Source organism: Musca autumnalis, unplaced genomic scaffold, assembly GCF_047663935.1.
Source record: "Musca autumnalis isolate F117 unplaced genomic scaffold, ASM4766393v1 scaffold_1, whole genome shotgun sequence".
NCBI classification, from domain to species: Eukaryota; Metazoa; Arthropoda; class Insecta; order Diptera; family Muscidae; genus Musca; species Musca autumnalis.
Genome location: NW_027411644.1, coordinates 265,720,226 through 265,734,934, shown reverse-complemented (window position 1 = coordinate 265,734,934; position 14,709 = coordinate 265,720,226). Strand labels below are relative to the sequence as shown.

General features: G+C 36.7%; 1 protein-coding gene across 3 annotated transcripts in view; it reads left to right on the top strand.

The window, feature by feature from the left end:
• Positions 1-14,709, top strand: part of LOC141389508 (patj homolog) — a 460,965-nt gene that overhangs the window by 150,450 nt on the left and 295,806 nt on the right. The window contains exon 4 of one of the 3 annotated variants that reach the window (XR_012409108.1): positions 9,514-9,565. The exons of the other annotated variants lie outside the window; for them this stretch is intronic. The gene's annotated coding sequence lies outside the window, so the exon portion shown is untranslated. The remainder of the gene's footprint in view (positions 1-9,513; positions 9,566-14,709) is intronic. 3 annotated transcript variants of the gene reach the window in all.

Here is a 14,709-nt window from a genome sequence, read left to right as displayed (position 1 = left end):
ACTTTTGGACAATTTTCTCAAGAAGTATGGACTTTCCCCTGAAAACACTAGTACCGTCGTATTGTGGGCAGCGTATACAAGTTGTTGAAAACAGAATCAATGTGATTCGAGAGCAGGCCTTAAACTGGACTTTTCCGAAATTTTGGGTGGGAGGTATCCGAAGTAGTGGACCGACAGTGACCGTGTTCAAACCTCACCTAGGTGTGGTAGAAGTTTCCCTATGTGCAAAGTATGGAACAAATTGGTTACTCACTTCAAGAGTTGTCGTGCGCACAATTTTTCCGAACATTTTCGAACTTTTGTGGGGGAGGTACCTGAAGGAGTGGACAGATATGGCTTATCTTCGAACTTAAACTAAGTTTGGAAAAAATATTACAAAGTGCAAAGTTTGGTTCGAATCGGTTGATCCGTTCGGGAGTTATCATGCGCTCCAGCCAGCCAAATAGACAGACGGACGGACATTGCTAAATCAATTCCAAATTGTCTGAAATGGATTTCGTCCAAACATACTTGGGGTCTAAAACCATTATTTCGGTGAGGCACATGTTACCCGTAGCATAAATGCTGAGGGTATAAAAACAAGAAATCACTCCTCGTTCCTATAATATATCAGCACAATGGCAAAGTATTGCCACTACATGCAAACAGCCGCAAAATTCATACTTGGATATAGGGCTACTCTACAATTAGGAGAAACGCTTAGATCACGAGAGTGGCATCGGGCGAAAAGGAGAGTGGAGAGATGTATTTCCACAGGAAAAATAGACAAATAGAAAAGGGATATATATACAGGAGCCAGAATGAAATCCGAAAATTCTACCAAAGGGTGAAACATCAAACTGATGGGTATAGGCACATCCTCCTATAGAGACCAGCAAGGTTATTTGGTAAGTGATACAAATAGTGTCCTCAGAATATGGTAAGAAAATTTTTCCATACTGTCGGTATCCAATACTAACGAAAATGACAAAAATACCACAGATTCAATCACTGAAGATGGTATTGAATGTATACCGTCCGGCCAAGATGAGGAAAACACACTAATAAACCGGCTGAAGAATAATAAGGCAGAAGTGGCCGTTGGCTTACCAACCATGTATGCATCAGCTAGTTAGCACCATCTGGCAGGAAGAATGCTTACCCGACGATTGGAACCTGAGCATCCTCTGCCCCGTCGAAAATAGCTGCATTGTATTTGCTTATGCTGATGGTATTGACATCATGGGTCGACCCGTAAAGTAAGTAACTGATACCATTAAGAAGGCTGAAGCAGACTCTGCTTAAATGGACCTGGCAGTAAACGGACAGGAACAATGATGGCATCGAAGCGCAAAGCGTCCACCGGACTCGGACCAATTGTGGAAGTTGGTGCCTACAATTTTGAGGTAAAGACTTCTTCTAACTCGGCACCTTCATAAATACAACAAACAACATTAGTGGTAAAATAAGAAGAAGAATCGTATTTGCCAACAGATGCTACTTTGGACAATGTAAGCAGTTTAAGAACAAAGTCACATCTCGTCGAACAAAAAATAACACTTTACAAAACACTGATACTACCCGAAGCCTATCTACTCGCGGAAGCAGATAAAGCGTGATTGTTGTGTTTGACACAAAAATTCTTCGAATTATTTACGGACCAACCAGCTTTGACGGTGAATATCGAGGTTGTATAAACCACTAGCTGCATCGCCTATACAACGACATCAGTATGGCAAGGCCATGTCATGAGCGAATGAGCGATGATGAACCCACTAAAATGGTCTATAAACAAGAGCCATATGACGGAAGGCCAAGGCTTCAATAGAGAAAACAAGTGGAAGAAGAGATAAAAAACACGGTATTCCAAATTGGAAAAGAAAAACAACAAACAGAGATGAGTGAAAATATATTCTTATTCACTTCAGCATCTCGTAAAACCATCTTCAGCTCGATATTTAAGGTAGGATTTCCCATAGAAGTTTATAAGATGTTTTTGGTTGATGTCAAAAGTCTCATATGGGTCTAGTAAGTCAATCATATGTGGGGGTCTAAAACCCTGGTTCCATATAACTGAAGGTATAATAAAAAATCGATAGAGTCTGTATAAAAATAAGAAAACATCTCCTTGTGTTCTTCTTCTTCTTCTTTATTTGCTAATTCGTTTTCCGAATGTTAGCGACCAATACAATACAAATATTTTTTTATAAATAAATATGGATACAATATTTGTAATATTTTTGTTTGTTTATAGATTGCTTAGTATATCTGCAAATGCCTCTCTATCTCTAGCCTTAAACAATAGGATTGTAATGTCTCGCATGCCAGTCCATTCTGTGATGTTATCGATCCATGTTGTCTCCTTTCTACCTCTAGCAGGCCTTCCTTCTATCCTTGTGCGGATTACAATTTGCAGTAATTTATATTTTTGATTTCGCATTATATGTCCCAAATATGCTGTCTTTCGTCTTTTTATAACTGAGATAAGTTCTCTTTCGCAGTGCATCCTTCTTAGAACATCGGCATTTGTCACATGGGCTGTCCAAGGAATTTTCAGAACTCTCCTATAGATCCACATTTCAAAAGCTTCAAGTCTTCTTATATCAGCTGTTTTTATGGTCCATACTTCCATTGCGTACAATAGCACTGACCAGACATAGGTTTTGATAAAACGAATCTTTGTTTCAAGATTAATGTCATGACTCGTAAACACTCGTCTGTATTTTGAAAATGCTTCTCTGGCCAGTTCAATTCTGCATCGTATTTCTTTTGAACAGTCCCACTGTTCAGTTATTGTAATTCCTAGATATTTGAAACTTTTAACCCTCTCCACATTGGTGTTGTGAATTTTCAATGTTGCATTATTGTGGCCATTCTTTTTGCTTATAACCATGAATTTTGTTTTACTGATGTTAATTTTCAAACCATATTTCTCGCTGTGTGTTGTGAGCTTATTCACAAGATTCTGGAGACCAGATATGCTATGCGACAGTAAAGTTGTATCATCAGCATATCGTATGTTGTTCAGAAATGTTCCATTTAAAGGAATGCCTATTGGAATTTTGTTTATCGATTCTTCAAAAATGTTTTCTGAATAGATATTGAATAGCAAAGGTGATAATATGCACCCTTGTCTGACTCCCTTGGATATATCAATACTATTTGTCATTTCCCCGTTCACTTCTATTTGTGCATTTTGATTCCAATATAGACTTTTAATACATTGTACTTCTTTCTGATCTAGGCCAATGGAGATGAGGATGTCAATCAACTTATCGTGTAACACTGTGTCGAAAGCTTTTTCGTAATCAATGAAGCATAGAAATAGGTCTTTTTGTGCGTTTTTACATTTCTGAACCAATGTTTGTATTGAAAAAAGTGCTTCTCGGGTTCCCATACCTTCCTTGAATCCAAACTGGGATGTTCCCATGGCTTTTTCACATTTTGAGTATATTCTGGAGTGGATAATACGCAGAAATATTTTTAGAGCATGGCTCATAAGGCTAATAAGTCTGTATTCGCTACAATATTTTGCATGGCATTTCTTCGGAATGGTAATAAATGTTGATTTTAGCCAATCTTGCGGGAATCGGCCTGTATCATATACATGGTTAAATAATTTTGTTATAATTTCTATATTTTCTTCATCTATTAGTTTTAGGATTTCCGAGGGAATCTCGTCCGGCCCACAAGCTTTCTTATCTCTCAGACTGTTTATAGCAGTTTCAACTTCTCTTCTACTTATTGGTGTTCCTGTAAGAGGATGTTGCGTCTGTTCTTCAAAAGTTGTTCTATGTTCATCTGTAAAAATTTGTTTTATATAATCTCTCCAGATATTTTTCTTTTCTTCTATGTCAAAAACAGGATCATTATTATTGTTGTAAAGTACTTTTGAGGGAGTTTTGCGGTATACACCAGCAAGTTCTTTTAACTTTCTATGGAGATTAAAATCGTCGTCAAGGCTTTGTAATCTTTCAATCTCCTGACATTGTTTAATTATGTGGTTGTTTTTTGCTATTCTTACAGCGGTTTGGATTTCCCTATTTAGTTCCCAATATCGTTCAAAATTTATGTTTTTATGTTTTCGTCTCTCTTCCATCAAGTCGAGAATATCCTGTGTCATCCACTCTTTCTGTTTAGATATTTTGTGGTATCCAAGGGTATTATCCGCTAGGGGCTTGAGCGTAGTCCTTAGTGCGTTCCATAAGTCGTCAAAGTTTTCAGTATTTATGTTTCTCAGTTCTTGATTTATTTTATCTCGGAAATTTGTTTTGAATGTGGTATTTTCAAGCTTTGCCACATCGAGTTTACGGCGAATCTTCCGTTTTTTGCTCGTGGCAATTTTTATGCGCAACTTCATCATCAGAAGATTGTGGTCTGAAGGAACATCAGCACCTGGATACGTTGAACATTTCATAACCGAAGATCCGTATCTGGTATTAATTAATATAAAATCTATTTGATTTCTCACAATAGTGTCCCTTCTATCTTGCGGTGATTTCCACGTGTATAGTCTTCTTGGGGGAAGACAGAACATTGTATTTGTTACCATCATTTTATGTTCCTGACAAAACTGAATTAGTCTATCACCCCTTTCATTTCTTTCGCCAAGACCGTATTTTCCTGTTATACCTTGACACTTTTCTGCTCCTATTTTAGCGTTGAAGTCGCCTTGAATTATTGTTATTTCGTGGCTTTTTGTCATTCTTAATAAGTCGTCGATTTCCTCGTAAAAAGATTCAATTTCATGATTACTTTTGTCCGCAGTAGGTGCATATACTTGGATTATGTTGATATCAATTGGTTTACATTGAATTTTAAGCAGCATAGTCCGATCCGACTTAACAATAGAACCCGTTACGCTTTGCGCTATGTTACTTTTTACTATAAATCCCACACCGTTTCTGTGATGTTCGGTAGAATTGCCAGAGAAGTATATTTTCGCGTTTTGGGAGCTAAATTCACCGTTTTGTGGCCACCAGGTCTCACTTATTCCGAGTATATCGATGTTTAATCTATTCATTTCCGCTATGGTGTTGGCTAGTTTTCCTGCTTCATAGAGACTCCTTATATTCCATGTTGCAATGTTTAAATGTTGTTTTTTACCTCCGGGGATTCTTAGCACCCTTGTATTGCCGGAGACTAAGGGCCGTGTATTTGTTTCATCACTCATGATTGTATGGTTTTCGAGGGAGAGATACTTCAGTGGTTTCCCGTTGCCTTCTGAAGGGTTAACTGTTTTCCTTCTACGTATTCAGCCGCTCCACTGGAGTACAGACGCTGTTTGCTGCCGCTTACTTTAAGACAGACGCCGCTACCTGTTGGTCCGCGGGACGTATTTGATTTCCGTCCTACCACCCATATCTGGGAAGCATTCCCCCATCCGCCACCTGGGGACGCGCCCTATAGGGGTTACAGGTTCCCCGAAGGGTCCTTGTGTTCACTCCCAGAAAAAAATCGTAACAGTAAGTCATTGTCTAGTCTGTTATAATGTTATGACAACTCATTACCCTCTATTTTACTCATAACGACAAATATAATAATAACTAGCTGAACCCGGTGCGCTTCGCTACCCCGACTAAAGTATAATATACTTTGACACATTTGTTTGTATTCCTATTTTCATTCAAACTTCATTAAAATCGGTTATATATAGCTTGTTTGGTGCATCATGTACATGAAATCGGACGATCTATAGATATTTGCATACAAAATCTAATTTTTTTGGAGGTACCTCCGATTCTGATGCTAAAATATATATGGGAGCTATATCCAAATCTGAACCGATTTCGATATATTTTAGCACATTTATTTGTAGGCCAAATTCCGTAACACATTCCAAATTTCATTAAAATCGGGCATATATAGCGTCTTTGGTGCATGAAATAAATGAAATCGGACGAAAATATATATGGGAGCTATATCCAAATCTGAACCGATTTCTATATATTTTGGAACATTTATTTGTAGTCCAAATTCCGTCACACATTCCAAATTTGAAGTCTGCATTCGTAACCGTTCTATAGATATTCGCATACAAAATCTAAATTTTTTGAAGGTACCTCTGATTCTGATGCTATATCTCCGGATCAGGGCGGAATTTCAAAACTTTTTATAGCCTATGTTACTTTCAGGCCATGTAGTGATATACCCTAAAAATTTTAGGAAGATCGGTTCAGCGGTTTTTGAGTCCATAAACTTCAAACAAACGTACAAACATTTTTCTATTTTATATATATAGATATATACGGTAACAACAAAAATTCTTTTGCAATTTCATTTAAACAAATTTAAATTATAAAAAAACGAAATCTGGGCCAAATCTAAATTATATAACTTCAGAGTTCTTTCGTATAAACCCAAAAAAAAAAAATAGATTAAAATCCGTACAGAATTTAGGTAACGAGTAGAAAAATATGAAACCAAAATTAAAAAGATTTTATTTATATTATGCATATTACAGCAACAATTAAAGGGGAAACCCGTTTTGTTAGAATATTATTTCAAATATATTTTTGGTTTGAATAGAAAAATTACAAAAAAATATTTGGGAGTTCTCCATATATTTCGCTAAAATTCCATGCAATAATTAATGTATTATGCTAAGACTTCATCAAGAAATAAGGTTTAACATCACGAAAGCTTAACTGCATACTGTGATAACTTATAAGGATAGGAAATTAATAGTAATATTGAAATAAAAATCATTCAGAAAATGTGAAAATTAAAAGCCTGTCATTCGTGAATTACTTAAAATCAGTTGCTGCGCATCCGTTTTTGAATACAGCGAATCAATCTCTTTCAATATTGATGTCAAAAATACTTCAATATACACCAATTCGTCTAGAACCGCTGATGTGACTCCACATTCGATTTTCGTTCTAGTGGATGGATTTGAACGCGGAAGCGCTCATTATATCTGTCGCATAAGAAAAAACTAAAAAAACTAATTCGCGGGGTTCAAAGGAAATTGAATGACTATTAAAACAAGTAAAAAAGTGTCAGTCGGCTTTGCCGACAGAGATATACCCTCAGCCAATGAGAATTGAAACTTTCATTTACGGACAGATCGAATGTATTTACGGCCACTTCAGAATTTTGTGCGCCTTTTGGACATTTGAACTTGCGACTAGGAATTAACTGCGACTGGGAATTAACTGCACTAAGACACAAAAGTTGAACTTTTGTGGGGGAGGTACCCTTAGGGAGGACCGATATGGGATTTTAGAAGTTAAACTAAATTTTGACAAAATATTGTGAGATCCAATGTTTGGACCAAATTGGTTGTCCCGTTCAAGAGAAATCGTCCTACCATTTTAGAGAAATCGTCCTACCACTCTAGTGAAATTTTTAAATATTGGGGAGAAGTGCCGGAAGTTGTGGTATTGCCCCATGAAACTAAATTTGGACAAAATATGACGAAGGCGAATTTTCCGGCCGCCACATATGGTGACATAGAGGGTTTTTACACCTATTGGGCTGCTTTCGCAAGAAATATGAATTTGTCCCTGAAAAAACTTTTACCGTCGAAATGGAGGTGGCGAATGAAAGTCGCTTCAACAAAAATCGAAGTAATTCCAGAGGACGCCTTAAAGTGAACTTATCCAAAATTGTGTGTGGGAGGTACCCGAAGGAGTAAACCAATATAGTCCATATTCGAACCTGATCTATACCTGGTAGATATATTAGGATGGGCAAAGTATATACCAATTCGGCCACTCCCTTCATGGGTTATCGTGCGCACAAATTTTCCGAACATTTTTGAACTTTTGTGGGGGAGGTACCTGAAGGATTAGACCGATATGGCCCATCTTCGAACTTGAACTAAGTTTGGACAAAATATTTCGATAGATTTTGGACCAAAACGGTTCATCCGTTTGAGAGTTATCGTGCGCACCAGCCAGACAGACAGACGGACGGACTTTGCTAAATCGACTCCATATTGTCAGAAGCACATTTCGTTCCAACAAACTTCTAGCCTAAAGGCTGAGGGTATAAAAATCAAAAAACCACGAAATTCAGACTACAAAATGTCAGCATAATTTTAGGTGGATGCATGGAATATATAAAAGAATCATACACTAGTATCATGTTCCCCATGGAGTATTCTTTGGCTCTTTTTTAGCCTAGCTCTATAAAACTTAAAATTAAGACAGAAATCGGTAGGAAAGATAAACAACCTGTTGGCTTCAAACCATTTTTACCATTTGTCTACATTGATTCCAACACAGCTTCCACGTAAATTTTTTTTAATTTTTGATATTGTGAGATCCCTCCTAAAACACTTTATTTTAAAGAAATCCAACCATATTATATATAATATGTCAACAGTTTTCGAATTCTGAAATGGTGAAACTCGGATTCGTCGATTGTAACACTTTTTTGGTTTTTACCATATACCGTCGCTGTAATAGAGGGTAATAAATGAAGTTGAGCCAATGGGGGAATACTCCACTCAAACAATCGAAAACTGTGCAACAATTTTAATGTTATCTTGTACAAACAATGTGAGCTGAGGTTAAATATTGTCTTTTTAAAACAATTCCGGGCTATATCTCGGAAACCTATGTAAATCTTCATCTGACCTCTGTAGACAATTTGTAGATAAGGGCAAAAATGTCCCTTCGGGGATGTTGTGGGAACATATTTATGTATGTATGTATTATGTATGTATGTATGTATGTACGTATGTATGTATTATGTATGTATGTATGTATGTATGTATGTATGTACGTATGTATGTATGTATGTAATGAACTCGAAAAACTAAATTCATTGCCTCAAATTGTATAAAATATCAAAAATTTCTATAAATTGTATACATTTCGCACCATATCTCCAAAACCGCTAATTTTTTCTTAATGTGTTCTTTAGGAATATTCCCTGGAATGTAATATACAACTCTTCAGAACATGTCATTGTTGTAAAATGCCTCTATCACGTTGTCTTCAGTATATTTTTCAACGACCATTTATTAAATAAGTCAAAAGGTGAAATCCGAAATGCGAGAATAAACTGTTGGTGTGAACTGTGTTTGAAATACGCGTTGTAAAAGATATGATGCAAAATACCGCTGAAACAACATGAAGTAAGCATTTTAGAGTTTCAGAATGTTCTGAAGAATTGCTGAGAACATTATTTGAAACAGTTTGGCAAAAGGTTACTTGGTTCAACACCCAATAGCTTATCTGCTACTGACCAGAAGTTCAGCAATTATATACAATTTTCTATATTTTATCGATTTTGATGACCTAGGTGTAGTTTTTCTTATGTGGTCTATTTAAGAGATAAGTTCTTCTAGTTTAGGGCTCGATAAATGCAAAAAACTATAGTCTTAGCCCGGTTTAGATTAGGCTATAAAATCCGAACTGGATCTGACAGGACAAACCGGTATTAGGGTTTTTGTAGTCTCAATATGTAATTCGAAAAAATGCAAACTAGAAGTTGTTTGCATTTTCAGTGTTGCATAGTGTAATCATATAACTTACATTTTATATGTTGGATAATAATTACTTTTTTATGATCTACTTTTAGGTAAGTGGAATTTTTGTGTGTTACGAATAAATACTTTATTATGTCCTTAAAGGTAAGTATTTTATTCATATTAAAATTATGGTACGGTCAAATTTCGTTGTAAAAATCATCCAATCGCAATTTATAAATACGCTTCAAGATCCCTAATTTTAGGATCGCCGGTTATTTGACCCGTTCTAGTGAATCGGTTACTGCAAAGTGGGTATACTTTGAAAGCTTATGTAAATGCCTAACACATTGGCGTTGTTATTTTAACCGGTCCGTCTTATGATGTTCTTACGCGGATTACTACTCACCGTTTTTGAGAAAAATAAAAAAACTGAATAAGGCCACCAAAAAATTACCTTTGACCCTGAATAACTTCGATTACACACATGGGATCGATGTGAACTTTCAGGACAATACTTCTAATGGCAAACTCTAGCTTTCCACCAAAATACAGCTTTGTGCGAATGTTTGCTATTTGCTCCTTATACGCATGCCTATTTTGACTGGACTAGTGCTGTATGTTAAAGATGGACTCTACTTTTATCCAATGTTTTGTATAAAAATCAAGAGATTTTCTGCAAAATTACAACCCAAATAAACAATCATATGCAATTTTTTTATTCAATCTGAAATTACCACAACTCCACCACGTCTCGGAATGGGTTAATAATAGCCACCATCGCTATATAATTGGTGTTAATTGTTGTTTAATTGATTTTTTGTATGTTTGATTAAAATGCCAAAATACACAAACAAACAAACAAATAAACGACTTTTGTTTAAATAAGAATCTTGTGCGAACCAAAAACATAAAAAAATTCGATCCTAATTAACTTTAAATATTTCAATAAAAATCTAATTTAATTACCGCGTAAATGAAACGAAAGCGAAAACGAAAATAAAAAATAAACAAAACGCTTAAGTCAATTACAGGTAAAATCAACAATAACAACGACAGCTACAACCACATTAACAACAACAACGACCGCTGTAGTAGCAGCAACGAAATCAACAGCAACTGCTATGCGACAGCCAATATGTAAACAACAAATATTTACTTTGAGCTTTTAGAAAATTAGAACTGGAAAATGAAAGCAAAACATCGTTAGATATTTTTGGCAACATTCGCCGGAAAGTCAGGTAGTTTTGTGTCAAATTTAGCAAGGAAACTTTTCATAGAGTTACTTATTGCATTTGCATGGAGTTATGAAGGGTAATTGAATTTTATAATGAGAAAAAATAAACAATTAGTTAAAAAGTAAAATAAAATACCATCACTCCTAACACCCTAAAGAGGGGTAACTAGCTTAGGCGAAACCCAGCCAGCAGATTTTAAACGTATTGAGTAAAGCATCAAAATTGTATAAATATTTAGATCAAAATGTCTCTTGTCTTTAATTTTAGAAATCGAAATTTAATACACCACAAATTTTATCAAATTAAAAAGTAACTTTAATAAATTTTATTTTATTTATTATTTTTAGCAGCTTGTATGACAAAAGTAAAATGATTTATTGAATCAATTGTTCGCCAATGGTTCTCTCTTGTAAGGTTATAGAAAACCTTGTGATTTTTTTGAAGAATTCGATCTGAAAATTTGATAGAATAGACTAACCGATATAGATAGGTTCGAATATGGACTATATTTGTCCACACCTTCGGGTACCTCCCACACAAAATATTGGATAAATTCACTTTAAGACCTGCTCTCGAATCACTTTGATTTGTATACCCTCAGCCTTTAGGCTAGAATGGTATATACACTTTGATACGAAAAATGTCTGTCTGTCTGGCTTGTGCGCACGATAACTCTCGAACAGTTCAACCGATTCGAAAAAATTTTGGGTATCGTAATATGTTGTCCAAACTTAGTTTAAGTTCGAAGATGTGCCATATCGGTCCACTCCTTCTGGTACCTCCCCCACAAGAGTTCAAAAATTTTCTGTAAATTGGTCTGAACGATAACTCTCGAAGGGAGCAATCGATTTGGTCAAAAATTTGCACATCGTATTATTCCTTCCAGATATAGATCTGGTTTGAATATGAACTATATATGTCCACTCCTTCGGGTACCTCCCACACAAAATTCGGATAAAGTGAAGTTTAAGGGCTCCTCTCGGATGGTTTTGCAATTTTTTTCAGTAAGTTTTCCTTGCGGCTCCCTTTATGACGGTACAATTTTTTTCTTGCGGAAGTTCATACTTCCTGAGATATTGGCCTAAAAGTTCCAAGAAACCCTGACGGCACCAACCAAAATGGCAAATCCGCAAGATAATCCTCGCAGGGAATTTCTGATTGGTGCAGGCTTTGCACATCGTGATATTTCATGCAGTCATGTATCAGGTTGGAATATGGATTGTATCGGTCCACTCTTTCGAGTACCTCCCACACATAATTCGGATAAAGTGAAGTTTAGGAACTCCTCTCGCATCGTTTTGACTCATTTTCAGTAGATTGTTGGAGCGGCCTCATTTACAATGGTACATTTTGCTCCGAAGTGAGTCAATACTTCCTAAGATAATGACCCAAAAGCTTCAAAACCCTGTCGGATATTGTGCCGGATAACTCAAAAACTTTTTCAAAAATTTCTTTCAAACTTATTTTAACATACTCGTAATTTAGTATTTTGAGTCCTTTATGAGGAAGTTTGGTTGCCAATAATGTTTGGTATACGAGAATGTCAATGATTTGGTATAAACCCACGTTACGGTACCTACAGATTTTAAAACAAACTCGTGATATAAAATCAATATATTTTATATACGGCATAATTATTGTGTTTGTTTGGTTTTGTTGTTTTTCTTGGTCAGTGGCTGAGGGTATTTCTCCGTCAGCACAGCTGACTGATACGTACTTACTTGTTGTTGAAGCAACTTGCATTCGCTGCCTCAATTACGGATGTAATTTTTTCAGGGGAAAGTCCTTTCTTCGAATATTAGATGAAATTCGAAGGTGGTGCTTATAGGTCCACTCTTTCCGGTACCTCTCCCACAAAAGTTCGAAAATATTCGAAACTTAGTATATGTTCAAATTTGGGCCCTATCTATCCAATCCTTGTGGTACCACCCACACAAATGTTTAACATTTTTGTGTGGTTAAGGGTCTGTTCGAGGATCCTTTCGACATTTTTACCGAAGGTTTTCTCTGTTTACAGCGATATTATGTTTTTTGTAGGCTATCGATCGATTTTCCCGCAAATTTTTGAGCTTTTATCCCATCCATACTTTTTGAAAACTCCCTAAATACATATGGTGTTTTTTTGTTTTTTTGTTTTGAAAAAAAGTATTCCAATCCACGCAGGCTGAGGGTATATCTCTGTCGGCAGATACTTTTTTAAATGTATTTTGTCTTTTATATTTAGAAATCGAAATATTATTTTATTTATTTCAAATATTTATTATGATAAAAAATTACAATAAAATTATATAAAAATAGCACTAGCATCTAAGACTATCGGCTAAAGAAGAAATATTATGAAATTAAAAATTAACTTTAATAAATTTCATAACATCTGATGATTTTCTCTTATAAGGTTGTAGAAAATCTTATCCTATCCACCATATGTGTTGCTGTACTGGATGAATCTTTATATCCTCATGAAGTTGGTCCACTGAGGAAATGAGGAAGCACGCCGTTTCAGTTCTCAGGGCTGCATTCTGTCAGGTTTGAATATTTTTTGCTTCTGTTGCACTTTTGTTCAAGGACCACACTGAGGCCACTTAGCTTACCACAGACCGATCTATCGCGTTATATGTAGTGAACTATGTTTCTTTATCTGGGGTCGAATGTGACCCCAAGAATCTTATGGTAGTTGGTGATCGGAATTCTGCTGCCGTGACATTCAACGCAGTGCTTATCTCTACAGTTCATGTGGCGAAAAAATGAGTTCAGCCTTTAAACAATTACTTCAGGGAATTGATTATCCAACATTTCAATATTGGTGTTAGAATAGTCTGCTCGATGTCCTCAAACAGCTTGGAAACCTTGCCAGTTGATTTAGCGTTCCTGATGATATTTGCAACATCTTCCACTGGAAATGGTGGCGGTTCATCCCTGGCAGAACGAGACCTGATGCGACGTAGTACTTTACTCTTCGCCCTGTCACTCCGAGGTGATCGACAAACTGTCGTTTGAAATAGCTTGCGCACCTCTTCGGATCAGTCAGCGTAACGTAGCTAAATGTAGCTGAGGTCATATCTTCCTTCCCTCCAGTGTTCAAGAGTGACATAACCGTTGCCCACAATTCATTTATTCAAGTTTCAACTCTTTAGATAATTTAACCACTTGTTTCGCTTATGTTCACCGACCAACCTGTTAACTTCCAGTGTCAGCTCCCTGACTCAGGGAGGTACGACGAAGCTAATCACGCTCGTTTGCTTATCCGTCTCCTCTGCTGGGAAATTTGGTCTCACTTTGGGTATTCGACCAGCAGGAATGTTACAAGCGTTTGCGGCAGTGATGATGTCTTGGAACGTCCTTGCTGCTACACGAACACCAGAAGGATGGGCGGATCTCTGAAGCGTTGATTAGTGAACTCTCTAAAACTAGACCAATTATCGTGTCCATGATTGATGAAAGTGCGGCGTTAGGAGGTGTTGAAGTCGGGCGGTCTACTGATGGATACAGTTATGGGTAGATGGTCTAACCCAAGAGAGACCACGGGTCGTTTGTAAGACCAGGTGACGTGATAGTTATGTCAGGCGAATTGTGGCACTCCCCGCTAATTCTGGTAGGGTCGTCCACATTGACCGTGCAAAACGTAGAGCTATCAGTCTGCTCGGCCATCGCTGTACCTCTCTGGTCGTTCACGAGGACCGAGTGCCACTACTCAAAATGAGCATTACTGACCCCTAAAACATAGGCGGTTATGGCCTTCCAATAGCGGGCTAATGTTGCCTGGAGTACAGTCTTTAATATTTATGGGGGGTCGTCAACTTTAGAGGGGTTTGTTTTTATACCCTCCACCATAATATGGAGGGTATAATTAAATTTGAAATTCCGTTTGTAACACACACGGTGCTCTTGAAACAATTTTATATGGAAGGTGCTTACTTACACCTTGGAAGTTTTTGCGGATTCTGAAACTACAATGTTCATAGATGAGGAAAAAAAAAATCGCCGGAGCGCTTTTTAAATAAATCGCGATTTAAGTTGACATTTTTAGGGATTGTTTAGGTTTTGCTTAGAAACCGCAAGTCCTATCAAAAT